Here is a 19,835-nt window from a genome sequence, read left to right on the forward strand (position 1 = left end):
TTTCTATAACCATTACCTAGTGGTTCAGCCATTCCCTCTGAATCATCATCTTCAGTTTACATAACTAGTGATGAAAGACTGAAACTTCAGGGCCATTCAGGGTTGGAGTTCCACGTTTGCCACTTAGTATCCACTCAGAGATTTTGGACAAGTTGCTTCATTTCTCTGAGCTTATTTCACATGTATAAAACATACTGTTATCTACCTATACCAGACACTGTCAATTGTCCTCTAATATCTTCTCTAATTAGATAGTAGTAGAAATTTTAATAGTAATTCAAGCTAAATTCTAGATTTTCCAGCCTCCTCTGGATGTAGGTGTGGAGATGTGACTAATATGTGGCAAATTAATGTGAATAGAAATGACCTAAGTAGCTTCTAGGTGGTGCTCTTTCCTGCTGGATAGACCATATATGTGATGGTGGGAACTGGAGAAGCTGCCTTAAATCATGTTTCAAGTCTTTGTTGTACTAAAAACGTTACAAGTTATCTTCAAATTCCTGCATGTGTTAAATGGAAACAATGTTGGCCTTTTAGAGAGGTTGGGGATGTTCAATGGATTCTAAGATAATTGGAAATGGTAAAGTATATTTTTAAGGATGCAGTATAGCCTGAACACATGGAAAGAGGTTTCAATTTGAGGGATATCAACTTCTATGTATAATGTAGAATCCATAACATTGCACAGCTTCAATTTCTTTAACTGTACTAGTAAAATGGAGAAAATCACACTTCCTCTCAGAAGTTGAGGATTGATTGGCATAACATGTTTGAAATTTTTGTCACACAATCAATGCTAAATAAATGTGTGTGTTTTCTTTTCCCCTTTCTACCATAGACATCTACTGTGTACAACACCGTCTGAGTGAACACATTTGTGGGCATAATGAAGGCAATTGCATAATGGTGGAGAAGGGATAAAATTTAAAGGATGAACTAAAAACAATTTGAACATTGGATTATTCTTTTTTATCTTCTATCATCCCCTTAAGCATTAGTTTTGTTCTTCTCATAATGGGTGGAATATTAAACTAGTAGATAAGTTCTTAAGTTATTTTGTGCAATGGACACTTTCAGCACCTTATTGACCCTTCTTAGAATAGCATTTTAAATGTATAAAATACAGTATAGAGGATTGCAATGGAAAGCAATGCAATTGAAATGCATTTATTGAATGATACAAAAAAATCCCAAATTTATGATATAGAATACATGTGATTATTTTATTTATTTATTTTTAATTTTTTTTTGTTTAAAGTATTATATAAGTCCCCATTGACCTCTCCCCAGTGGCTCCCACCCCCCAACACATGCCCTCATTCACCAACTGTCTGTGTCCATTGTTTATGCTCATATGCATGCATACAAGTTCTTTGGTTAATTTCTTACCACCCCCTACATTACCTCAGAGGTTGGATAGTCTGTTCGATGCTTCTATGACTCTGGCTCTATTTTTGTTCATCAGTTTATGTTGTTCATTATATTCCAAAATAAGTGAGATCATGTGATATTTATTTTTCTCCAACTGGCTTTTTTCGCTTAGCATAATGTTCTGCAGGTCCATGCATGCTGTTGCAAATGGTAAGAGTTCTTTCTTTTTTACAGCAGCAGAGTACTCCATTGTGTAGATGTACCACAGTTTTTTAATCCACTCATCTGTTGATGAGCACTTAGGCTGTTTCCAAATCTTAGCTATTGTAAATTGTGCTGCTATGTACATATATCCTTTCTTATAGGTGTTTCTAATTTCTTGGGATATATTCCTGGAAGTGGGATTACTGGGTCAAATGTAAGTTCCATTTTTAAATTTTTGAGGAAACTCAATACCATTTTCCACTGTAGCTACACCACTCTGCATTCCCACCAATAGTGCACAAGGTCTCCTTATCTTCCACATCCTTGCCAGCACTTGTTGTTTGTGATTTGTTGATGATAGCCATTCTGAGAGGTGTTAGATGGTAACTCATTGTTGTTTTGATTTGCATCTCACAGACGATCAGTGACTTTGAGCATATTTTCATAGGGTTCTTGATCTCTGTATGTCCTCTTTCCAAAGGTATCTATTATCTATTTCAAAAAGTATCAAAAATGGGTCCTTTACCCATTTTTTGATTGGATTGTTTATATTCCCTTTGTTAAGTTGTATGAGTTACCTATAACTTTAGGAGATTAAACATTTATTGGATGTCACATTGGCAAATATATTCGCTCATCCAGTAGGCTCTATTGTTATTTTGTTGATGGTTTCTTTTGCTGTTCGGAACTTTTTATTTTTATGTAGTCCCATTTGTTTATTTTCTCCTTAGTTTCCATTGCCCTAGGAGCTGTATCAATAAAGATATTGCTATAACATATGTATATTTTGCTGGCTCTGGATTTTTCTAATATTTTAATGGTTTCCCATCTTACACTTAACTCCTTTATCCATTTTGAGTTTATTTTTGTGTATGGTGTAAGTTGGTGGTCTAGTTTTAGCTTTTGCATGTATCTGTGCAATTTTCCCAACACCATTTATTGAGGAGAATATCCTTATTCCATGGTATGCTCTTGCCTCCTTTGTCAAATATTAATTGAGCATAATGGTTAGGGTGGATTTCTGAGTTCTCTGTTCTGTTCCATCCGTCCATATGAGTATTCTTGTGCCAGTACCAGGAAGTTTTAAAAACAGTGGCTTTGTAATAAGCTTAACACAGTAGGTCCTTGGGTTACATCGGAGATCCAGTCCTATGGTGCGATGTAACACGATTTTCACCATAAGTCGGAACCCACCTACATAAGCACCTACATCACTCACATGGAACACATACACAGAGGTAATGAAGTGAAACAGTAAAAAAAAAATTATAAGAAATATAACAATTCCTGACCTATACTTGTGGTAAATCAATAATAAAAAAAACATAAAGCACATATGTATATATGTCAAAATGAAGGAACTTTTTAAACATTTTTCCCTTTATTGATTAAGATATTACAAATGTGTCCTTATCCCCCCAATGTACTCTCATCCCCTAATCCTGCCCTCACATTCACCCCCTGTTGTCCACATCCATCGTTCATGCTTATATGCATGCATACAAGTCCTTTGGTTGATCTCTCCCCCTCAACCCCACCCTCCCCTACCTTCCCTCTGAGTTTTGAGCATCTCATCGATGCTTCACACACACACACACACACACACACACACACACACATATATATATATATATATATATATATATATATATATATATATATATGATGGCGAGGTAACCACGAAACAACATACGTCCAGTCCGATGTGACCCAAGGACCTCTGTATCTGGTACTGTGATCCCTCCAACTTTGTTCTTCTTTTTCAGGATTTCTGCAGCTATTCAGGGGCTTTTTTCATTCCATATTAATTTTTGGAGAGTTTGTTCTAAGTCTGTGAAATATGCAATTGGTATTTTAATGGGGATTGCATTGAATCTGTAGATGGGTAGTATGGACATTTTAATGATGTTAATTGTACCAATCCATGAAGACGGTATATTCTTCATTTCTTCATGTATTCCTCTATCTCTTTTTCAGCATCCTGTATTTTTTTCTGAATACAGGTCCTTTACCACCTTGGTTAAATTTATTCCTAGGTATGTTAATTTTTGTTTTGCAATGGTGAATGGGATTTTTTTGTTTGCTTGTTTCTCTTTCTGTGAGTTCATTACTGGTTTATAAAAAAGCCATAGATAAAAGAACTAAGGGAGTTTATTACCACCAAGCCAGCAATGCAAGAAATGCTAAAGGGACTCATGTAAAAAGAAGAAATAAAAAGGTAAGAAGGAACACAGGCATAAAGAATAAAAATGGCGACAAACAAGTACCTATCAATAATAACGCTAAATGTAAATTGACTAAATGCCCCAATAAAAAGACATAGGGTAGCTGAGAGGATAAGAAAACATGATCCATATATCTTCTGTCTACAGGGAATCCGTCTTAGAACAAAAGACTCACAAAAACTGTTGGTTAATGGATGGAAAAAGATTTTTCAGGAGAATAGAAATGAAAAAAAAAGCTGAAGTAGCAATACTTACATCTGACAAATTAGACCTCAATGTGAAGGCCATAAGAACAGGTAAGGAAGACACTTCATAATACTAAAGGGAGCAATTCAACAAGAAGATATAACTCTGGTAAGCATATATGCACCCAAAACAAGAGCACCCAAATACATAAAAAAAAAAAACTTCTGGAGGATATCAAGGGAGAGACTGACAGCAATACAGTCATAGTAGGGGACTTTAATACCCTGCTAACACCACTGGATGAATACTCTAAACCAGGGGTCCTCAAACTACCACCCGCAGGCCACATGCAAATACAAATATTGTATTTGTTCCCTTTTTATTTGTTTACTTCAAAATAAGATATGTGCAGTGTGCATACGAATTTGTTCATAGTTTTTTTTAAAAAAAAAACTATAGTCCGGCCCTCCAACAGTCTGAGGGTCAGTGAACTGGCCCCCTGTTTAAAAAGTTTGAGGGCCCCTGCTCTAAACAAAAAATTAGCAAAGAAACATCAATCCCAAATGACTCACTAGATCAGATGGAATTAATTGACATCATCTGAACAATCCAACCCAAAGCCACAGAATATACATTCTTCTCAAATGCACATGTGTCATTTTCAAAGATAGACCACATATTGGGTCACAGGAAAAGCGTCTTCAAATTCAAGAAGATAGAAATCATATCAAGTGTTGTCTCAGGTCACAATGGCATAAAACTAGAAATCAACTACAATAAAAACAATAAAAAAATCAAACACCTGGAGACTAAATAGCATACTTTTAAACAGTGACTGGGTTACCAAAGAGATCAAAGAAGAAATAAAAAGCATCATGGCAACAAATGACAATGAAAACACAACAATCCAAAATCTATGAGACAGTGAAAACAGTATTGAGAGTGAAGTTCATAGCTCTGCAGGACTATCTCAAAAAACAAGAAAAGATAGTAATAAATTATCTAACCCTACAACTCAGGGTTAGAAAGAGAGCAAGAAAAGCCCAGCGTCAGCAGAAGGAAGGAAATAATAAAGATCAGAGCAGAGATAAATGACATAGAGACCAAAGAAACAATACAAAAGATCAACAAAACCAAGAGCGGTTCTTTGAAATGTGAACAAGATTGATGGGCCTCTTGCCAGGCTCACCAAGAAGCAAAAAGAGAGGACCCAAATAAACAAAATCAGAAATGAAAGAGGCAAAGTAACAACCTATCCCACAGAAATACAAACGATTATGGAAAAAATACTATGAACAACTCTATTCCAACAAAATGGACAACCTAGATCAGGGTGGGCAAACTTTTTGACTCGAGGGCCACAATGGGTTCTTAAAGTGGACCGGAGGGCCGGAACAAAAGCATGGAGTGTTTGTGTGAACTAATACATGTTAACACTGCTGCTGGTGAAGGAGCGGAGGGGAGAGCAAGAGAACCCTCCGTTCTTTCAGCTCTGCGGGCCAGATAGAACAGCCGAACGGGCCGGATCCGGCCCGCGGGCCATAGTTTGCCCACGGCTGACCTAGATGAAATAGACATATTCTTAGAAAAATGCAAGCTCCCGAAACTCAATCAAGAATAATAAAACCTGAATAGTCCAATAACTACAGAAGAAATTGAAGCAGCGATCCAAAATCTTCCAGCAAACAAAAGCCCTGGTCTGGATGGCTTTATAGGGGAGTTCTACCAAGCAGTCAAAGAACTAAAAGCTATCGTCCTCAGACTATTTCAAAAAATTCAAGAAGAAGGCACCAATCCAAGCTCTTTCTATGAAGCCAGAATTACCCTAATTCGAAAACCAGATAAAGACACCACAGAAAAAAGAGAACTATAGGCCAATATCCTCGATGAACATAGATGCTGAAATCCTCAATAAAATTCTAGCAAATCGAATTCAGCATTACATTAGAAAGATCATACACTATGATCAAGTGGGATTTAATCTAGGGATGAAAAAATGGTACAATATTCTCAAATCAGTAGATGTGATACATCACATAAACAAACAATGGACACAGACAACAGGGGGGTGAGGGCATGAGTGGAGGGATGGGGATAATTTGGGGATAAGGACACATATGTAATAACTTAAACAATAAAAAATTTAAAAAATGAATGAAATAAAATTTTAAAAAAGTCATAGATTTCTGAGTGTTAATTTTGTGTCCTTCTACATTGCCAAATTCATTTATTAATTCTAGGAGTTTTTTTATGGAGTCTTCAGGGTTTTCTATGTATAATATCATGTTATCTGCAAATAATGGCAATTTTACTTCTCCTTTTCCAATTTGGATGCCTTTTATTTTTTTTTTCTTGCCTGATGGCTATGGCTAGCACTTCCAGTACTATATCAACAGGAGTGGTGTAAGTAAGCATCCCTGTTTTGTTCCTGTTCATACAGAATATGGTTTTATATTTTTATTTTTTTCTCTTTAATTTTTTTGATTTTTTTAAAATTTTGTTTTATTGCTTAAAGTATTATAAAGAGTATTACATATGACTCCTTCCCCCCCCCACCTTGACATTCCCCCGGCTTCCCCTACTCCCCAGTGTCTTGTGCCCATTGGTTATTCTTATATGCATGCATACAAGTCCTTCGGTTGATCTCTTACCTCCCACCCCGCAACCCTCCCCAGCTTTCGTGCTGTAGTTTGACAGTCTGTTCGATGTTGCTCTGACTCTGTATCTATTTTTGTTCATCAGTTTATAATGCACTTTATTATCCATAAATAAGTGAGATCATGTGGTATTTTTCTTTCGTTGACTGGCTTATTTCACTTAGCATAATGCTCTCCAGTTCCATCCATGCTGTTGCAAATGGTAAGAATGCCTTCTTTTTTACAGCACCATAGTATTCCATTGTGTAGATGTACCACAGTTTTCTAATCCATTCATCTGTTGATGGGCATATAGTCTGTTTCCAAACCTTAGCTGTGGTAAGTTGTGCTGCTATGAACATATGGATGAATATATCCTTTCTGATTTGTTTTTTGGGTTTCTTGGTATATATTCCTAGAAGTGGGATTACTGGGTCAAATGGGAGTTCCATTTTAATTTTTTGAGGAAACTCTATAACATCTTCCATAGTGGCTGCACCAGTCTGCATTCCCACCTGCAGTGCAGGAGGGTTCCTTTTTCTTTGCATCCTCTCCAGCACTTGTTGTTAGTTGATTTGTTGATGATAGCCATTCTGACAGGTGTGAAATGGTACCTCATTGTTGTTTTGATTTGCATCTCTCAGATGATTAGTGACTTTGACCATGTTTTCATTTATCTCTTGGCTTTCTGAATGTCATTTTTTGAATGGTGTCTATTTAGGTCCTTTTCCCATTTTTTGTTTGAATTTTTTATCTTCCTTTTGTTAAGTTTTATGAGTTTCCTATAAATGTTGGAGATTAAACCTTTATCAGTGATAACATTGGCAAATATGTTCTCCTATGCAGTGGACATCCTTATTGTTTTGTTTATTGTGTATTTTGATGTACAGAAGCTTTTTATTTTGATGTAGTCCCATTTGTTTACTTTCTCTTTAGTTTCCAATGCCCTAAGAGCTATATCGGTGAAGAAATTGCTTTGGCATATGTCTGAGATTTTCTTGCCTTTGGATTCCTGAGTATATTAATTGTTTCCCACCTTACATTTAACTCCTTTATCCACTTTGAGTTTATTTTTATGAATGGTGTAAGTTGGTGGTCTAGTTTCATTGTTTTGCATGTATCTGTCCAATTTTCTCAACACCATTGATTGAAGTGACTGTCATGACTCCGTTGTATGTTCTTCCCTCCTTTGTCACATTTCAATTGAGCATAATGTTTCGGGTCAATTTCTGGGTTCTCTATTCTACTCCATCGGTCTATATGTCTGTTTTTGAGCCAGTACCAGGAAGTTTTGAGAAAAGTGGCTTTGTAATACAACTTGATATTTGGATTTGAGATCCCTCCTACTTTGTTCTTCATTCCTAGTATCGCTGCAGATATTCAGGGTGTTTTTTTATTCTGGATGAATTTTTGGAGCATTCCTTCTAGGTCTGTGAAATATGCCATTGGTATTTTAATGGGGAGTGCACTGAATTTATAGATTGCTTTGGGTAGTATGGACATTTTAGTGTTGTTGATTCTACCAATCCATGAACATGGTATGTATTTCCATCTGTTTGTCTTCCTCTATCTCTTTTGTCAATGTTCTGTAGTTTTCTGAGTATAGGTCTTTTACCTGCTTAGTTAAGTTTATTCCTAAGTATCTTAGTTTTTGTGTGAAATGGTAAATGGTATTGTGTTTTTTTTTATCTCTCTTTCTGTAAGTTCATTCTTAGTGTATAAAAATGAAATCGATCTCTTGGCATTAATTTTGTATCCTGCTACATTGCTGAATTAATTTATTAATCCTAATAATTTTCTGATGGAGTCTTTAGGGTTTTCCATAGACAGTATCAAGTCATCTGCGAATAAGGACAATTTTACTGCTTCTTTTCCAATTTGGATACCTTTTATTTCTTCTTCTTGTCTGATCGCAAGGGCTAGTACTTCCAGTACTATGTTGAACAGGAGTGGTGAGAGAGGGCATCCCTGTCTTGTTCTGGTTCATAAGAGAAATAGTTTTAGTTTTTGATCGTTGAGTATGATATTGGCTGTAGGTTTTTCATATATGGCTTTTTTATGTTTAGTTATCATCCTTCTATTCCCACTTTGCTGAGCATTTTTATCAGAAAAGGGTGTTGGACTTTTCCAAGTGCCTTTTGGAATCATACCAATGAATTGATATGATTATGTGATGTTTTTTCTCTCAATTTTTATATGGTGTATTACGTTTATTGATTTGAGGATATTGTAGCAGCCTTGCATCCCTGGAATAAATCCCACTTGGTCATGATGCATGATCTTACTAACGTAATGCTGGATCTGGTTTGCTAAAATTTTTTTGAGGATTTTACCATCTATGTTCATCAGGGATATTGGTCTGTAATTCTCTATCTTTGTGGTGTCTTTATCTGGTTTTGGGATTAGGGTAATGCTGGCTTCATAGAATGAGCTTGGAAGTGTGCTTTCCTCTTGAATTTATTGGAATATTCTGAGAAGGGTTGGTTTTAGTTCTTCTTTGAATATTCAGTAAAACTCCCCTGTGAAGCCATCTGGTCCAGGGCTTTTGTTTGCTGGAAACATTTTGATTACTGTTTCAATTTAATCAGTAGTTATTGGCCTATTCAGGTTTTTAATTCTTCCTGGTTGAGTTTTGGAAGCTTGTATTTTTCTAGGAATGTGTCCATTTTGTTGAGGTTGTGCAGTTTGTTGGAGTAGAGTTGTTCGTAGTATTTTTTTTCAATCCTTTGTATATCAGTGTTTGCTTCACCTCTTTCATTTGTGATTTTATTTATTTGGGTCCTCTCTTTGTTTCTTGGTGAGCCTGGCAAGAGGTTCATCAATATTGTTTATCCTTTCAAAGAACCAGATCTTGGTTTCATTGATACTTTGCATTGTTTTTTTGGTCTCTATATTGTTTATTTCTGCTCTGATCTTTATTATTTCCTTCCTTCTGGATTCTGTGGGCTTTTCTTGTTGCTTTGTTTCTAATTCTTTAAGTTGCAGGATTAGATAATTTATTACTCATTTTTCTTGTTTATTTTGAAGTAGACCTGTAGAGCTATGAACTGCCCTATCAGGTCTGCTTTCATTGTGTCCCATAGATTTTGGATTGTTGTGTTTTCATTGTCATTTGCTTCCAGGATGCTTTTTATTTCTTTTATCTCTTTGGTAACCCAATCATTGTTTAATAGCATGCTATTTAGCCTCCAAGTGTTTGATTTTTTTCCATTGTTTTTAATGTAGTTGATTTCTGGTTTTAAGCCACTGTGATCTGAGAAGATGCTTGTTATGATTTCTATCCTCTTGAATTTGAAGAGACTTTACCTGTGTCCTAATATGTGGTCTACCTTTGAAAATGTCCCATGTGAAATGGAGAATAATCTATATTATGCAGCTTTGGGCTGAAATATTCTGAAGATGTCAATTATGTCCATCTTATATAGTGAGTCATTTAGGATTGCTATTTTCTTGCTGATTTTTTGTTTAGTGGATTTATCCAGTGATGTCAGTGGGGTATTAACGTCCCCTACTATGACTGTATTGCTATCAATCTATCCCTTGATATCTTCCAGAAGTTATTTTATGACTGTTTTGCTACCCTGGTTCTTTTGAGGATGATGCTGCTGGTGTGATCTCTCGGATCTCCTGAGCTTGGTAATCTTGTGTAGCTCCCTACTTGAGTTATTTGGGTTTTCTTGATGTAGGCCTGCGAGTTGGAAAGGTGCAACTCTGGTGTCCAGATGTCAGCAGCCAGGGAGGGGGATGTTCCAATTTTTGCTGCCTTGCATCTTTGGTTGAAATTGCACGTGCCAGCAATGGCTCACAGAGGTACCTAGGAGCTGCCTGTCGGGGTGGTGGTGCTCAGGAGTCCTCCACACTGGAAAGGCATGACTGTTGTATCCTGAGCTCTGTAGCTATAGGGTGAAAACACTCACGTTTTGCTGCTGGGCCTGTGGTTGCATACACATTCTCCCAGTGGCAGCTCACAGGGACACCCATGGTGTGCTTGCCAGAGCAGCGCCCTGGCGCACACTGAAGGGCCCTGGTTGAAGCCAAGTGATTGAGGCATCTGTATCCAGGTATCCAGGTTGAGGGTATTCAGAATTTCTACTGCTGAGGCAGTGCACCCTTGTTTGGATAAGAGCACACCTGTGGACCAGTGGTCTCAGGAGGCCTTTGCGATGCAGAGCTCTGACATTCTCTGATGGTCCCTGGCGCTGAAGTTGTGTGACAGTGTCTGTGGGCGGTTATTCAGGAAGAGTCAATCTAGAATTTCTGCTGTGGGGCAGTGGCCCCCGTTTGCACAATATCACACCCAGTCAGTCTTACAGTGGCTCCTGAGATCTGCCTGTGGGATGGTGAGCTCCCGATTCCTGCCTGCTAGAAACGCACTTCTGTGGCTGCACATTTGCAGCATGGAGCTCTGATGCACCCTGAGGGGCCTTGGCGCTGAAGTTGTTTGACAGTGTCTATTGGCAGTTATTCAGGAGTGTGAATTTAGAATTTCTACTGTGAGACAGTACACCACTGTCTGTACAATATTGCACCAAGTGGGGGGTTCGCAGCGGCTCCCAGGGGCTGCCTGTGGGGTGGTGGGTTCCGGACACTGCCAGCTGGAAATGCATATCTCTGGTGCATTTGGGCGCAGAGTTCTGACTCACTCTGAGGGGCCCTGGCACTGAGGTTGTGTGACAGTGTCTGTGGGCAGTTTTTCACGAAGAGTGAATTCAATATTTTTACTGTGGGGCAGTGCACCCCCATTTGCACAGTATCACACTCAGTGGGTGTTTGCTGTGGCTCCCAGGGGCTGCCTGTGGGGTGGTGGGCTCCAGAGGCTTGTACACTTGAAACGTGTGAATGTGTTTCCTGGAGGTCTGCCACTGCAGAGGGGAAGCTGCACTTGCTGCTGCAGGAGCAGTGGTCCTTTGGAGGTTGAGGTCCTAGGATCTGAGAGTCTGTGAGTGTGGCTGCAGGATTTTGGCTGGAGTGGCTGCCAGGTTGTGGGCAGTGTCCAAGGGCTGTCTGGGTGGTGGTGTTGATGAGTTCCTAGATGAGGCCACTGTCCCCTTTAAGATGGCATGGGCTCCGCGCCTGGGTCCTACAGCTCCAGGAGTGTCCGCAGTGATAGTAGGTGCTCCCTGTCCAGGAGAGTCTGGTCTGCCATCCCCTGCTACTCCTGTTGGATTTAACTGTCCCTCACTCACTCACACACACACCACACACATCCACACACTCTCCCTTCACCCTCTCACTCACTCACATTCTCTCCCTCACCTCCTTCTTTCCAGCCTCCATCTTCCTTTCCTCGCCAAGATGCTTTTTATTTCTTCTTTGATCTCTCTGGTAACCCAGTCATTGTTTAATAGCATGCTATTTAGCCTCCAGGTGTTTGATTTTTTAAATTGTTTTTATTGTTGTTGGTTTCCAGTTTTATGCCATTGTGGTCTGAGATGGTGATTGATAAAATTTCTATCTACTTGAATTTGAAAAGACTTTGCCTGTGACATAATATATGGTCTATCTTTGAAAATGACCCATGTGCACTAGAGAAGAATGTATATTCTGTGGCTTTGGGGTGAAATGTTCTGAAGATGTCAATTAATTCCATCTGGTCTAGTGCATAATTTAGGATTGATGTTTCTTTGCTGATTTTTGTTTAGAGTATTTATCCAGTGGTGTTAGAAGGGTATTAAAGTCCCCTACTATGACTGTATTGTTATCAATCTCTTTCTTGATATCCTCCAAAGGTTTTGTTTTTTGTAAATATATTTGGGTGCTCCTGTATTGGGTGCATATATGTTTACCAGAGTCATTTCTTCTTGTTGGATTGCTCTCTTCAGTATTTTGTAGTGGCCTTCCTTATCTCTTGTTATGTCCTTCACTTTGAGATCTAATTTGTCTGATATAAGTATTGCTACCCCAGCTTTTTTCTCATTTCCATTTGCTTGAAAAAAATTTTTCCACCCCTTCATTATCAGTCTGTGTGAATCCTTTGTTCTGAGGTGGGTCTCTTGTAGAAAGACAATATATGGGTTGTGTTTTCTCACCCATTTGGCTGCCTTATGTCTTTTGATTGGGGCATTTAATCCATTAACATTTAAAGTAATTATTGATAGGTTCTTGTTTATCATCTTTTTTATTCTTTACGCCTGTGTTCCTTCTCCGTTTCCTTTTTTTTTTTTTTTTTTTTTTTTTTTTTTACAGCAGGCTCTTTAGCATTTCTTGCATTGCTGGTTTGGTGGTAATAAACACCCTCAGTCATTTTTTTTAGCTGTGAAGCTTCTTATATCTCCTTCAATTTTGAATGATAGCCTTGCTGGGTACAGTATTCTTGGATTCAGACCCTTCCTTTGCATGACTTTGTGTATTTCATTCCATTCCCTTCTTGCCTGTTGTGTTTCTTTTGAGAAATCAATTGGTAGTCTGATGGGGGATCCTTTGTAGGTAAATTTCTGCCTTTCTCTGGCCACTTTTAAGATTCTTACTTTGTCAATGGTTGTTGCCAATTTAATTATAATGTGGCTTGGCGTCAGTCTTTTGGGGTTCATTTTGTTTGGGACTCTGTGAGCGTCTTGGATTTGTGTGAGTTTTTTCTTTCCTACGTCAGGGAAGTTTTCTGTCATTATTTCTTCAAACAAGTTTTCTATTCCTTGTTCGGTTTCCTCTCCTTCTGGTACTCCTATTATGCGGATGTTGTTTTGTTTTGTGTTGTCTCAAAGTTCCCTTGGGCTCTCCCCCTGTTTTTTAAATTTCTTTTCCTAGATGCTGCTCTGCTTGGGTATTTTTTCCTACCTTGTCATCTAGCTCACTGATGTGGTGCTCCGCTTCCTCTAGTCTACTGTTGATGCTTTCCATTGAGTTCTTTTTTATCTTTAATTTCTTTATTGGTTAAGGTATTACAAATGTGTCAAAATCCCCCCTTTAACCCCAAACCTCCCCCCTCCTTATGCTATCAACCGCCTGTTGTCTGTGTCCATTGGTTTGACTTATATGTATGCATACAAGTCCGTTGGTTGATCTCTTCCCTTTACCCCCACCATCCCCTAATTTCCCTCCAGTAATTGACAGTCTGATCACTGTTTCTCTGTCTTTGGATCTGTCCCTGTTCATCAGTCTATGTTGTTCTCTATATTCCACAAATGAGTGAGACCATGTGGTAGTTATCTTTCTCTGACTGGCTTGTTTCACTTAGCATAATGCTCTCCAGTACCATCCATGCTGTTGCAAATGGTAAGAATTCCTTCTTTTTTACAGCAGCTTAGTATTCCATTGTGTAGATGTACCACAGTTTCTTAATTCACTCAGCTGCTGATGGGCACTTAGGCTGTTTCCAAATCTTAGCTGAATAGTGCAGCTATGAACATAGGGGTGAATATCTCCTTTCTTATTGGTGTTTCTGGCTACTTGGGATATATTCCTAGAAGTGGGATCACTGGGTCAAATGGAAGTTCCATTTTTAGTTTTTTGAGGGAACTCCAAACTCTTCTCCACAGTGACTGCACCATTCTGCATTCCCACCAGCAGTGCAGAAGGGTTCCTTTTTCTCCACATCCTCTCCAACACTTGTTGTTTGTTGATTTGTTGATGATAGCCATTTTGACAGGCGTGATATGATACCATATAGTCATTTTTATTTGCATCTCTTGTATAATTAGTGACTTTGAGCATGTTTTCATATGTCTTTTGGCCTTCTGTGTGTCCTCTTTTGAAAAGTGTCTATTTAGGTCCTTTGCCCATTTTTGATTGGATTGTTTATCTACCTTTTGTTAAGTTGTATGAGTTCCCTGTAAATGTTGGAGATAAACCCTTATCAGTGATATCATTGGCAAATATGTTCTCCCATGCAGTGGGCTTTCTTATTGTTTTGTTGATGGCTTACTATGCTGTGCAAAAGCTTTTTATTTTGATGTAGTCCATTTGTTTATTTTCTCTTTAGTTTCCATTGTCCTAGGACCAGTATCATAGAAGAAATTCCTTCGGCATGTGTTTTCAATTTCACTCCCTGTGGATTCCTATAGTATTTTTATGGTTTCCCGTCTTACGTTTTAGTCTTTTATCCACTTTGAGTTTATTTTTGTGTATGGTGTGAGTTGGTGGTCTAGTTTCATCTTTTTGCGTGTATCTGTCCAATTTTCCCAACACCATTTGTTGAAGAGACTGTCTTGACTACATTGTATGCTCTTGCCTCCTTTGTCGAATATTAATTGGGAATAGTGTTTTGGGTCGATTTTTGAGTTCTCTATTCTATTCCATTGATCGATATGTCTGTTCTTGTGCCAGTGCAAAGCTGTTTTAAGAACAGTGGCTTTGTAATACAGCTTGATAACTGGTATTGAGATCCCATTTACTTTGTTCTTCTTTCTCAGGATTGCTGCAGCTATTTGAGGTCTTTTTTAATTCCAGATTAATTTTTGGAATGTTCATTCTAGATCTCTGAAATATGCCCTTGATATATTAATGGGGATTGCATTGAATCTATAGATTGCTTTGGGTCGTATGGACATTTTGATGATGTTGATTCTACCAATCCATGAACACGGTATGTTCTTCCATCTGTTTATGTCTTCCTGTATCTCTATTTGTAGTGTCCTGTAGTTTTTTGCATATAAGTCTTTCACCTCCTTAGTTAGGTTTATTCCTAGGTATCTTAATTTTTTGTGTGCGATGGTAAATGCGATTGCTCTTTTAGTCTCTCTTTCTGTAAGTTCACTATTGGTGTAAAGAAATGCCTTAGATTTCTTGGCATTAATTTTGTATCCTGCTACATGGCAGAATTCATTTATTAAGTCGAATAATTTTTTGATGGAGTCTTTAGGGTTCTCTATGTACAGTATCATGTCATCTGCAAATAAAGACAGTTTTACTTCTTTTCCAATTTGGATGTCTTTTATTTCTTCTTGTCTGATCAGAATGGCTAGTACTTCCAGCACTATGTTGAACAGGAGTGGTGAGAGGGGGTATCCTTGTATTGTGCCTGTTCTTAGTGGAAATGGTTTTAGTTTATGACTATTGATTATGATGTTGGCTGTTGATTTGTCATATATGGCTTTTATTATGTTGAGGTATGATCTTTCTATTCCTACTTTGCTGAGAGTTTTTATCAAGAAAGATTGCTGGATTTTGTCACATGCTTTTTCTGAATCAATTGATATGACCATGTGATTTTTATCTCTAATTTGTTTATGGGATGCATCACGTTTATTGATTTGTGGATATTGTACCATCCAGGCATCCCTGGGATAAATTCTACTTGTTCATGGTGTATGATCTTCCTGATGTATTGCTAGATCTGATTTGCTAGAATTTTGTTGAGTATTTTAGCATCTATGTTCATGAGAGATATTGGCCTATAATTCTCTTTCATTGTGTTGTCGTTATCTGGTTTTGGTATTAGGGTGATGCTGGCTTCATAGAATGAGCTTGGAAGTGTTCCTTTTTCTTGAGTATTTTTGGAATAGTCTGAGGAGGATAGGTTTTAGTTCTTCCGTAAATGTTTGGTAAAACTCCGCTGTGAAGCCGTCTGGCCCCGGGCTTTGGTTTGCTGGCAGCGTTTTGATCACTGCTTCAATTTCTTCCATAGTTGTTGACCTATTGAGATTTTTAGAATCTTCTGGATTGAAATTTGGAAGATTGTATTTTTCTAGAAATATGACCATTTCCTCCAGGTTGTCAAGTTTGTTGGAGTAGAGTTTTCATAGTATTTTTTAACAATTCTTTGAATTTCTGTGTGGTTTGCTGTTATTTTGCCTCTTTCATTTCTGATTTTATTTATTTGAGTCCTCTATCTTTGCTTCTTGGTGAGCCTGGCTAGAGGCTCATCAATCTTTTTTATCCTTTCAAAGAACCAGCTCTTGGTTTCATTGATCTTTTGTATTGTTTTTTTGGTCTCTGTGTCATTTATGTCTGCTCTGATCTTTATTATCTCCTTCCTTTTTCTTACTCTGGGCTTTTCTTGTTGCGCTCTTTGTAATTCTTTCTTTTTTCTTTTAAGTAAATCTTTATTGTTCAGAATATTACAGTTGTTCCTCTTTTCGCCCCCCCCATAGCTCTCCTCCACCCAGTTCCCACCCCACACTCTACCCTTACCCCTCCCACTGTCCTCATACATAGGTGTACGATTTTTTCCAGCCTCTTCCTGTACCTCCACACCCCTTTCCCCCAAAGAATTGTCAGCCCAATCCTGTTCTATGCCCCTGGTTCTATTATATTCACCAGTTTACTCTGTTCATCAGATTTTCTATTCACATGATTTTTAGATTCACTTGTTGATAGTTATGTATTTGCTGTTCGTAATTTTTATCTTTAACTTTTTCTTCTTCCTCTTCTTAAAGAATACCTTTCAGCATTTCATAGAATACTGGTTTGGTGGTGATGAACTCCTTTACCTTTTTCTTATCTGTGAAGCGCTTTATCTAACCTTTAATTCTACATGATAGCTTTGCTAGATAAAGTAATCTTGGTTTTAGGTTCTTGCTATTCATCACTTTGAATATTTCTTACAACTCCCTTCTGGCCTGCATAGTTTCTGTTGAGAAATCAGCTGACAGTCTTATGGTACTCCCTTGTAGGTAACTGTTTTTCTCCTGCTGCTTTTAAGATTCTCTCTTTGTCTTTTACCCTTGGCATTTTAATTATGATGTGTCTTGTTGTGGTCCTCTTTGGATTCCTTTTGTTTGGGGTTCGCTGTGCTTCCTGGACTTGTAAGTCTATTTCTTTCAGCAGGTAGGGGAAGTTTTCTGTAATTATTTATTCAAATAGCTTTTCAATATCTTGCTCTCTCTCTTCTTCTGGCACCCCTATAATTCGGATGTTGGTATGCTTGAAGTTGTCCCAGAGGCTCCTTACACTATCTTCATATTTTTGGATTCTTTTTTCTTTTTGCTTTTCAGGTTGGGTATTTTTTGCTCCTTCATATTTCAAATCTTTGACTTTATTCTTGGGATCCTCTCATCTGCTGTTGGATCTATGTATATAATCCTTTATTTTAGTCAGTGTATGCTTAATTTCTTGTTGGTTTTTTCTTCATATCCTTGAGGGTCTCACTAAATTTATGGGCGGTTTCTAGAAAATTCTTGAAAAACCTTATAACCATGGTTTTGAACTCTATATCCAGTAGTTTTCTTTCCTCCATTTCTGTCATATGTGTCCTGTGTCTTTGTCTCCACATTTTTTATGCTTCCCTGTGTTGGTAGAATGGCTTTGAGTTCTAGGTGTCCAATAGGGCCCAGTGGTTCAGCTTCCCCAATTACCTGAGGTGGACACTCTTGGTGAACCCCTTTGTGGGCTCTGTGCACAGTCTTGTTGTAGTTAAGCCTTGATTGTTGTAGGTATCACTGGGAGGAATTTACCTCCAGGCCAATTGACTGTGAGAATCAGCTGTGTCTATGGTGGGAGAACTTTTGTGCTGAAGACACTCTTATGGGGTAAGACTTGCTTCAGTGGGGATTTAGTGCTCACTGAGTCTGCGCCCTGACTGTGTCTGTTATGGATCTGAGGAGTTGTAATCTGGATGGTCCCACTGTGACCACTGGGTACGCTGGCTCTTGCATCTAAGTAGGTACTAATTTAGCCTCTGCCTGAGGCTACCCATTAGGAGCTACGAAGAGATCTCCATATTCCCCTTCCTTGTTTGGGGTTTGGAGGTGCCCAGATGATGCACAGCTGTGAAACAATGCAAGCTGCTGTGGGGCGTTGGGCCTTCTCTTGGAAGTTCTGGGTCTGTCTGGCCCAACTGCAGTTTGTTATGTAATTTTCAGATTGCAAAGGGCCAGGGCATTCATATGCAAATTCCTCTGCCTCAGCTTGGGTGGGGCTGGGTCTCAGAGAATCAACAGGGCAGAGCAAACAGCTATGGTTGATCCTCAGCGCAGCCCTAAGAGGCCCTGTATCTCAGTGTCCCGGTAATCGCCCCAAGCACCTCTGAGAGAAATCCACCCTCTCGTTCCAAGTTCTGCCTGCTGCCAGACAGTCCAGTTTCTCCCCATATGAGTCTGGGTTCCCCAAGACTTCCCAGAACTGGAGTTCAGAGCAGTCGGGGGCTTGTGACTCCCTCCCGATTCAGAAATACAGCCTTGTCCTCAGTTGCCAGCCCTTGCTGCGTTTGCCTCCGTAGCTCTGCACTTTACTTCCGCACCTCCTCTGAGTCTCAGTGTGCTTTTCTCTTTCCTTCTAGTTGTCGAATTTCCACTCACCAGCCTTCCTGTGGTTCTGGATGATGTCCGTTTTGTCTTTTAGTTGTATTTTTGAATTTGTTGTGGGAGGCAGCAATTTCTTTTGTGTACTTATGCCACCATCTTGGTTTCTCCCTCTTTCTAATTGTTTGAGTTGTAGAGTTTGATGATTTACTATAATTTTTTTCTTGGGTTTTTTTTTTTTTTTTTTTTTTTTTTGAGGTAGGCCTGTAGAGCTATAAACTTCCCTCTCAGGTCAGCTTTCATTGTGTCCAGTAAATTTTGGATTGTTGTGCTTTTATTGTCATTAGCTTCTGGGGTGTTTTTAATTTCTTCTTTGATCTCATTGGTAACCCAATCATTATTTAGTAGCATGCCATTCAGCTTCCAAATGTTTAAGTTTTTTGGATTGTTTTTATTGTAGTTTATTTCTAATATTATGCCATTGTGGTCTGAGAAGATGCTTGGTATGATTTCAATCTTCTTGAATTTGGGGAGACTTTGTTTGTGACTCAATATATGGCCTATTTTTGAAAATGTCCCATGTGCACTTGAGAAGAAAGTATATTCCGTGGCTTTGGGGTGAAATGTTCTGAAGATGTCAATTAAGTCCATCTGACCTAGTGACTCATTTAGGGTTGCTGTTTCTTTGCTGAGTTTTTGTCTAGAGGATTTATCCAATGATGTCAGTAGTGTGTTTAAGTCCCCTACTATGATTGTATTGTAGCCAATCGCTCCCTTGATATCTTCCAGGCGTATTTTTATGTATTTGGTTGCTCCTGCATTGGGTGCAGATATGTTTATCAGGGTTATATCCCCTTGTTGTATAGATCTCTTTAGTATTATGAAGTGGCCTTCCTTATCTCTTGTTATGGCCTTCACTTTGAGTTATATTTTGTCAGATATAAGTATTGCCACCCCAGCTTTTTTTTTCATTTCCATTTGCCTGAAAGATATTTTTCCATCCCTTCACTTTCAGTCGGTGTGAGTCCCTTCTTCTGAGATGGGTTTCTTGTAGACAGCATATATATGGGTCATATGGGTCATGTCTTTTTATCCAT

The sequence above is a fragment of the Myotis daubentonii genome, chromosome X (genome assembly GCF_963259705.1).
Source record: "Myotis daubentonii chromosome X, mMyoDau2.1, whole genome shotgun sequence".
Lineage (NCBI taxonomy): Eukaryota > Metazoa > Chordata > Mammalia > Chiroptera > Vespertilionidae > Myotis > Myotis daubentonii.